Source organism: Aricia agestis, chromosome 4 (genome assembly GCF_905147365.1).
Source record: "Aricia agestis chromosome 4, ilAriAges1.1, whole genome shotgun sequence".
NCBI classification, from domain to species: domain Eukaryota; kingdom Metazoa; phylum Arthropoda; class Insecta; order Lepidoptera; family Lycaenidae; genus Aricia; species Aricia agestis.
The window spans coordinates 21,523,630-21,531,869 of record NC_056409.1 but is presented as its reverse complement, the minus strand read 5'-3'; the positions used below and the strand labels follow the sequence as shown (position 1 = coordinate 21,531,869).

The 8,240-nt window shown below is 37.2% G+C and overlaps 1 protein-coding gene across 1 annotated transcript in view; it reads left to right on the top strand.

Moving 5' to 3' along the window:
• Window positions 1–2,422: 2,422 nt before the first annotated feature.
• The window catches only part of LOC121726143 (proline-rich protein 4-like), a 26,885-nt gene continuing 21,067 nt past the window's right edge, over window positions 2,423–8,240 (top strand). Inside the window, exon 1 of the mRNA XM_042113376.1 lies at window positions 2,423–2,466. The gene's annotated coding sequence lies outside the window, so the exon portion shown is untranslated. The remainder of the gene's footprint in view (window positions 2,467–8,240) is intronic.

The following is an 8,240-nucleotide window of genomic DNA, read 5'->3' as shown; positions in this document are numbered from 1 at the left end:
CGCCTGGCAACCCTACTCCCGCCTCACTGAATATCAGTTTTTGCACAAATTAGATTAGGGATGTGTGATCTAATGGCCGCTAAGCTGTATGGTTTCATAGTACACCCTGCCTGTATGAATTGCCCTTTGAATATCTTGCATAAACTAGAGAACAGCTACAGTTACTTGGGTAATTTTAAACCTAAAATAATATTGGAAAATTTTGTGGGGAAAATATTAAGATTATACCTAATATTAAACATAGGTTAGTAGTTAGCTCTTTTAAGATTTCTACATAATATTGTCTTTTACATAGCCGGGCAGCTAATACTTAAAGAAACTAAATAACTAATTATATAGGTAAAGTATTTTCAAAAATAGCCTAAATTTCCAGCGTGCCAAAAACGCATACTTAATGGGCAAAATTTATCATTTTGTCTGGATCCTAGATGCATAATAGGTACTATTGACCTTAAAGTATTGATGAATAGAGTCAGTTAGCTTTAGCCTATTATACTCAATCTAGCAAATATCTATGAAATAGGACGGTATGACAGGTGATAGATAGACACTTATGGCCGTAAACCCTTAACATTAGACATAAAACTATTTTATTCGTTTGTAAATTTCTGTTACAACTTTCGGGTGAAATTTTATAGACGCTTTTAAAATGTAGTGCACAAATTCATTTTATGCCTTTTTTATTCGTAATAAAAATAAGTGATCTTTTAAATCGACCGTAAAAAGAGATATAAAATGTATTCTTTGTAGAATAATATGGCCACTCGTGATTAGAATTTGGACGCAAAAGAAGCGTTTCCGCATCACAAAGAAATAGTTAATATCTACAGTATAAATAGTAACGTAATCATAAATAGTAATATTTATACTATTTATAAAGTTATAAAATTATATTATAAAATTATATTTTGTCGTATTATATAATTTTATGCAGCGTGGAAAAAGGTATTCTTTCCACATTGCGGCCACGGTCCACGGCCACGGTCCACGGCCACGGTCCACGGCCACGGTCCACGGCCACGGTCCACGGCCACGGTCCACGGCCACGGCTGAGTGAGCTAGTGGTGTTAGATGATGATTATGATGATGATGTAACATGCAATAAATACACAGTACACGTAGGATACACGTTTGTTGTACCTGTGCATCCAATGCAGATGGAGATAGAATAACTAAAATATTAAGATGTTTTAATACGTAAATATTCTCATAGCATACATTAAATATTATAAAAATATTGAAATAATCTCATTCACAGATAATTCATTTAAACGACTTTTAGCCCTTAGGGCCTGTGTCACCACTTCCTGATAAAGTGCCGGATAGGCTTTCTACAACTTATTTGACAGATTCTCCATACTCTATCTGTCAAGTATAGTGGTAGATAGCCTATCCGGTACTTATCAGGAAGTGATGAAACAGCTTACCCTTACTTTAACCCTTACTCATAATATTATGTTCCGGATAGGCTACATACAGTACCTATATTGATATAAGATGTGTCAGATAAGTTATGGATAGGTGCCTATCCGGAACTTATCAATAAGGTGTAAAACAAGCCCTTAAAGTAATAATATATTTATTTGTAGTGATTTATATACGAGTACATATTTTCAGTGATTTATTTTCGGTCTACATTATATTTTGGAGGAATATACAGGTTGTAACAAAAATAAGTGATAATACTTTAGAGTGTGTACGTGTTCCTTGTAGAGAGTTCACTGTGAAAGTAGCAGCGCTGAAAGACGAATCTTTTTTTTCACTTTTGTATGGGCAAGGGCCCGAGCGTAACGAGTTTCCCCATACAAAAGTAAAAAAAGATTTTGGTCTTTCAGCGCTGCTACTTTCACAGTGAACTCTCTACAAGGAACACGTACATACCCTAAAGTATTATCACTTATTTTTGTTACACCCTGTATTATATGTATGTATTTTCTGCTGACTCTATATCTTTATGTCATTAGTTTGTATCGCTACTTTGAATACATAGTTTGAATTATGTAGGCATAATCTTGGAGGTCCAATGTACTTTACATTTACATGATTTCGGGAGTTACAATTATTATTCTGAATTAGCGCAAACAATATCCTAGTATGTATGTAGAAAATCCTAAAATATCCTGCTACAAAGTCAAATAAATTCTATGAAACTCAAAATTATAATGCAGCATTCCTTCAAAATTACGTTCCGAATTCGGGATAGATCTTCTACACTATAATTTTAAAAATCAATATCTCTAATGCCTCAAAGGCTCCGTATTGTCTATGGCGAGTGACGGCTTCATTATTGACACGTGATGGGCCATAGAGTTTTTTAAGGCACTCGTGTCCCTTTGTTGGCCGGTCAAATAATGCATGAAGAATTAATATAATCATTTCGGATGTTTCAGATGGTGATTGATTGCGATGACGCCGCGTTTTGATCGACAAGTGACGGAGTGATGGCCGAATGCCGACCCCGGACACGTTAGTTACAACACCTTTTGTCTAACATTTCGAGTCTTTTGTTTTTAGCCGAGTGATTCAATGTAGAATTGGTTGGACTTGTCATTCTAAGTGAAAACTTGGTGTTCGTTGACTAAAAAGGTTTAGAACTTCAGGCCAAGAATTAAATGTTTGAATTAACTGAACTCGAATTTAAAAAAAAAATATTTTAACCCAGGCGGGACCCGGCTGCCGCATAACAATTAAAAATCTATTGTGTCTGCGATTCCCACGATCGAGGTATTACCAATAATATTTATCATAACTTCTGCATCTCTGCTTAGACTAGGCCTTCTAGGCCTTGTGGGCCACAGACCAATAAATCATTGATGATTCTGTGTTAAGTGATAGAGATTTCATCATTGATTAAATCTCTATCACATAACACAGGTTATTATCTATACTAATTAGCAATACCAATAGAATCGCTCGTACTAAAACATCAAAACATAAAATGAAGCGCAATGAGTTAATGACTCTGCGAAGGCATCCATCATGTCCGACAGCGAGCATCTCAATTTTGCGCATTTAAACAAACAAACAACGATCGTAAATCTGCCGGCCGAGCCCCGGTGACGAGCCAGCAGATATCGCAGCAATCGGAGTTAAATCCAATACTGAATAATAATTTTTGACAGGCGAAAGCTAAGCCGCCGCCGGCCCATGTGTTCGCCTCATTTCAATGAAAAAATATCTGCACATGACGCCCAATTCGAATTCCGAAATTCCCTCCGAAGTGATCTCACGCTGCGCACAGAAAAAACCCTCATTCTTCGGCTGCTCCTTTTCGAATATTCTTTTTTCCGAAATCGTCAAAAGACATCCGAGACCTTTATTAACAAGATTTCGTATATCCCATTGTAGCTAACACTTTCTATGTTCGAAATATGATTTTTTCCTTGGGAGTTTGGACATTTCGCTTGAATTATCGCCGGCCAGCGTTCGTTAAAAGGTTTAAAGACAGTTTTTTTCGGGAACGTCAGTGAATGGGATCTCTTGACGTGGGTGAGCGCGTGTATAATCGCCGGCAGGTAGCGCGGCCGAGAACGCCGTAATATATGGATAATTAAAGCGCTGCTTATGGGGAATTTTTGTCAAAGTTTATCGTCTTTTTGATTGAGGTTACGACTTCGGAGTCGGACGAGGCGGAGGAGCCGGGGCGGGAGCCGCCCGGGACCGCGGTCCACCAGCCCCGACGGTATAAAAACATAGTATTAATGCGTTACGAGCCATAAAACAGAATAGATTCCTCCGTCGATGTTCATTAAACGATGAAAAGCGGTTTTATTAGTCGTTTTAATTCCACGTCCGATAATCTCGAATGGGAGTATTTTATTAAACAACATGATAAAAACATACGTAATTCGAATTAGATCTCGCTCGTATCGTTTTACGACGCCCGATTAAATTCCTCGCCGGGGATTATAAAATGGGTTATTAAATTTTTTAAATTACAAATTGACACGATTTTATTTCGATCGGGATAACGCGGCGCAGATAATAAAAATATTAGTTTTCGGGGGGCAGATATTATATGCCGCCGAGAAGTTGGCGGATGCGGTCATTCTGGGAAGGCCCCCCTCGGCGCGAGCTGCGTTACCTCCGCCAGAGATATAAGCTGTACTCTAGAAGCTACATCACTCTTAGATTTGGTGGTTAACGACGACTCAGCACGACCACTGACCGGTCGGTAACGATGTCGTGTCGTGCCATTAGCGTGTCACACTCGCTGTACATCCTGCTGCGAGACATGGCCGGCTTGTGTGAAACTGGTTCTAATAATATTAATAGGAAAATGAGATGCACGATACCCGCATTGTCAGAAGCACACGTATTTCTATGTAAAATTAAATCTGTTATTACGAAAGTGGTACTAAAGTATATTCTTCATCGTCGGGAAGTTGAGTCCACAATCTTTGAAAATTTTAAGGGTAATTAAGAAAAACAAAAACTTTATTAGCTTTAGCTGACTCTGGATAACCATATATTAACTAAATTAAATTATTTACTTCAATATTTAAATTTGCAACAACAGTTCAACCAGCCCTAGCGGTACCCACTGCAGCTCACTGCAGCCACATCTCACCTCCCGGTCGCGGTATAAATCTTCCCCAACTTTTACGGCACTTAAAGACGCCCCAATTGTTTTTAACTCTAAAACCCAATAATTTATAGGCCAATAAAACGATGAATCTATAAAACAATTTTATCTCGCTAATCATTTTATGTTTCCTTGTTCTTGCACTTTAAAATGTATTATGTAATCATAAAAATGTGATCCACTTTTAAATGCTTAAATGGCGGTTAGCTTATCGTAATTAGTTTTTTGTGAATTTATGGCATAATTAAAACTGTAATCTCGAATTCATCGAATTTTGATTGTCTTCAGAACTCGTTTTGTATATCTTTTATGGTAAGAAGATCTTTTTTGTCGTTATTTTAGTCACAATCCTTCTAATCGTCTACTAAGAAACTTACTTATTCATTGCCAAAACGAATAAATATTGCAGTTGATATTTCCGCGGTAGACTTTACATTGATGGAAATATCGACTATGAATGTTACCATTATCATTTTATAAGTGGAAGCTACAGCTGCTTTACCTAGAAGCCTAATCATAAGTGAATTTCTAATACCAAGCTAACTGCTTTAAGAAGGCGACTAACCCAAAAAATTCTTCTTCACACTCACGCCCGTCATATTATATGCAGGTGAAAAAGGACGACGCGGATTCATCGCCAAATTTTTTTCTCAATAACCCGATAAATATACTTACAACATTTAAAAAATGCGCTGGGTCGATGAATATCAATGATAGAATTTTTTATTTTATACAATGTGTTAAAATTAAAATATTAACTCAGTTCATAGCACGGTTATGGCAATACACTAAAAATTCGTGAAAATTAGTTGCATCTTTGTGATTTTTTTCTATCAAGAAAATTTTAATTTATCGTGTTTTTGCTCAGGTCGGATTCTTGGAAATATAATTTGGTATCTAATTTTAGAAAATCAAACAATTCGGGGCTTATTTTCAAGTATTAAAAATAAATTATAAAATCGAAAATTTTGGGTTAGTCGCCCCCTTAACTCAAAAGTGTGTAAAAACCACATCCAGCCACGGCTGTAGATCCCTGGTCAAGCCCACGCAAGCCCGAGTCCCACCACTGACTTATTGTCACCATTACCGCGGCCGGGCCCATCACATAAATATATATGCTCATAATTGCACCAGCTAAATATTCACAATTTAATATTTCAAATTTTTATTAAATTGAAACTGCGATGAACATCAGAACCTATTTATTTAAATTACATACATGATAAAATCATTTAGATCTTATATTTTTTCTCAGTATCTTGTAAAAAAAAAGTCTGATTAAATTTGCGATATTATCTAAGCTTATCTGGGTTTCAAAAAAGGAGGGACCCACTAGACTTGTTACAGCAAGAAACCTGTCTATTTTCTATTCGCATTCATTATTGTTCGCATATTGTTAATACTAAATAGTTTCTTTACAAATGTACAGACTTACTAAATACGGGTTACACTATCCGTATCATGTATCTACCCAAAATTTGTGATAATATGATTTTCACCATCAAAATATTATCACTTCTTCATTTAACATATTTTATTTTAAGCATTTAGCATGTGTGAGGTGTCTTGTACGAAATGTAAATAATGCACGTTATTAAACTTTTATGGCGTTATTTTAATAAATTTTTTAATATCTATGGACGCTTCACAAATCACACCACGTCATCTGGCCACGTGGTAATTAAGTACCTGAAGGACTCGTGTTGCGGTACGGCAACGGAAATATACTTTACATAATATATTTAAGATTTTTATTATATTATCAATTATCATACACAAATTTAATACACATCCATGAGTCCCAGAAAAATTGAAAACTTTTTGTTCCGTCGGCGGGATTCGCACCCGCGACCCCCGGCTTGAGCCGCCACTCGCTCAACCATTGAGCGCCACAGCGGTCGTCAATATTTAGTTATAAAATTGGCACAGTGACGCAGGGGCAGGTGGTATGTCGTACCGAGTATTTCCAACTTACAATGAGTTTAATGTTAAACAAAAGGCACATTGTAGTGTTTTGTAAAATTTGCTGTGTAGTTTACAAAGTCGATTTCTTCAATCTAGAGCCTTTCAGCTTGTGGTGTCTAGGGCACAGATATGGGCGTATATAAGGGGGGTGTCCTGGGGGTCCGGACCCCCCCCCCCATTACTATCCAACTTACTTGTCCAATCGACAATAATATATGTACCTCGCCGATCACAATCGGTGCGGTACATAATATATTTTAAAAAATATTTTAGATTTCCTAAACACGTTTCCTATTTGCTGCTGCGGAACCCTTCATGGGCGATTCCAACTCGCACTTGGCGCCAGGGACCCCCCCCTCTTATCAAAGCTATATATACGCCCGTGGGCACAGATTACTAAACAGTTACTATTCTTTAGATCATTGATTCCCAAAGTGGTCCAGGTGGACCTCCAGGGGTCCACGGGAGCCCGACAGGGGTCTACGCTTTGACAGCTTAAGTTAGGTGTGGAGGCACTTGTGATGTGCTATGTTATGTCACATGATTACATCCCATACATTTTTTATATCGCATCATCGGTGATATCGAATTCAGTTTGGAAAAGTACCCTGTCTACATCAGCTTTCCAATGTTTTCCATGACCTGTGCTTCTTTACCGTTTTGACCGGTCAGTGGTCCGGTGAGCCCCATAGGCCATAACCTCAATGAGCGAAGCCATTCGGGCCAAAGACAATTTGCTCATAATTCATTCCCAATTAAATGGGCTTATGAAGCTGGAAGACTGATCCTTATATCGGGGGTATGAAGGTGGCGTCGCAGGTAAAATGTTTCCGAACGAAGTCATAAGGCGTTTGACACGTGTCACAATGACGGCTGACGCGAGATGGCGCTAAATCAACTCTATAATGACTCTGTGTCCACTCGTCAAATGAGTTTACTATCTACGATCTCCGGCTTATATAAACTAGTTTGATTAATGGCCGCGATTGTCATTTGTTTATGTACTTTTAAATATGGACGTGTTCCATGGTCGAATATAGAAGCGATAGATATCGTAGTGGCTCTATACTCGTAATGTGACAAACTTGTATTTAGCCTATCTACTATTCACATATCGACTGACTCTCAGCTAGTGATTTCTGAAGCCCGTGGGTGTCCCAATCCAATGAGCCAAGAAATCCCTAGACCCATAACAATAAAATAAAAAACAAGAAACGTCACATTCAAAGTTGGAATATCCGTTCGGAAACGTCTTCATATTCCGCAAGTACGTACGGTCCGACCGAACGAAACAATATGCAATTAGTTGTGTTATTGCTAATTGTTAGTCGCCGGCTAAAGTGAGACATTTTAATTTATGGAAAGTGAAGCATCATTCACATTCAGTCGTTTTAATTTATGGGGAGTCATTAAAATATCAAGCGAATGCTGACTAAAAATACTGACTTGGAAAGCAACTTAGCAGAGATTTTATATGCCAATTCTTTGTATATACATAATACATATACCAAAAAAGCAAAGAGTTGCAGCAATTTACAAATAAATTAAGATTAATTTATTATTAAAGTATTTCTCAATAAAAAAGTATTAATTGAAAGTGATATAAACTGTAAATTGTAGAGTCTAAACATTTCCTAATTCTAACAGAAAAAATCAACGTGCATCGTTGTTTGCTACATTCATTGGATCT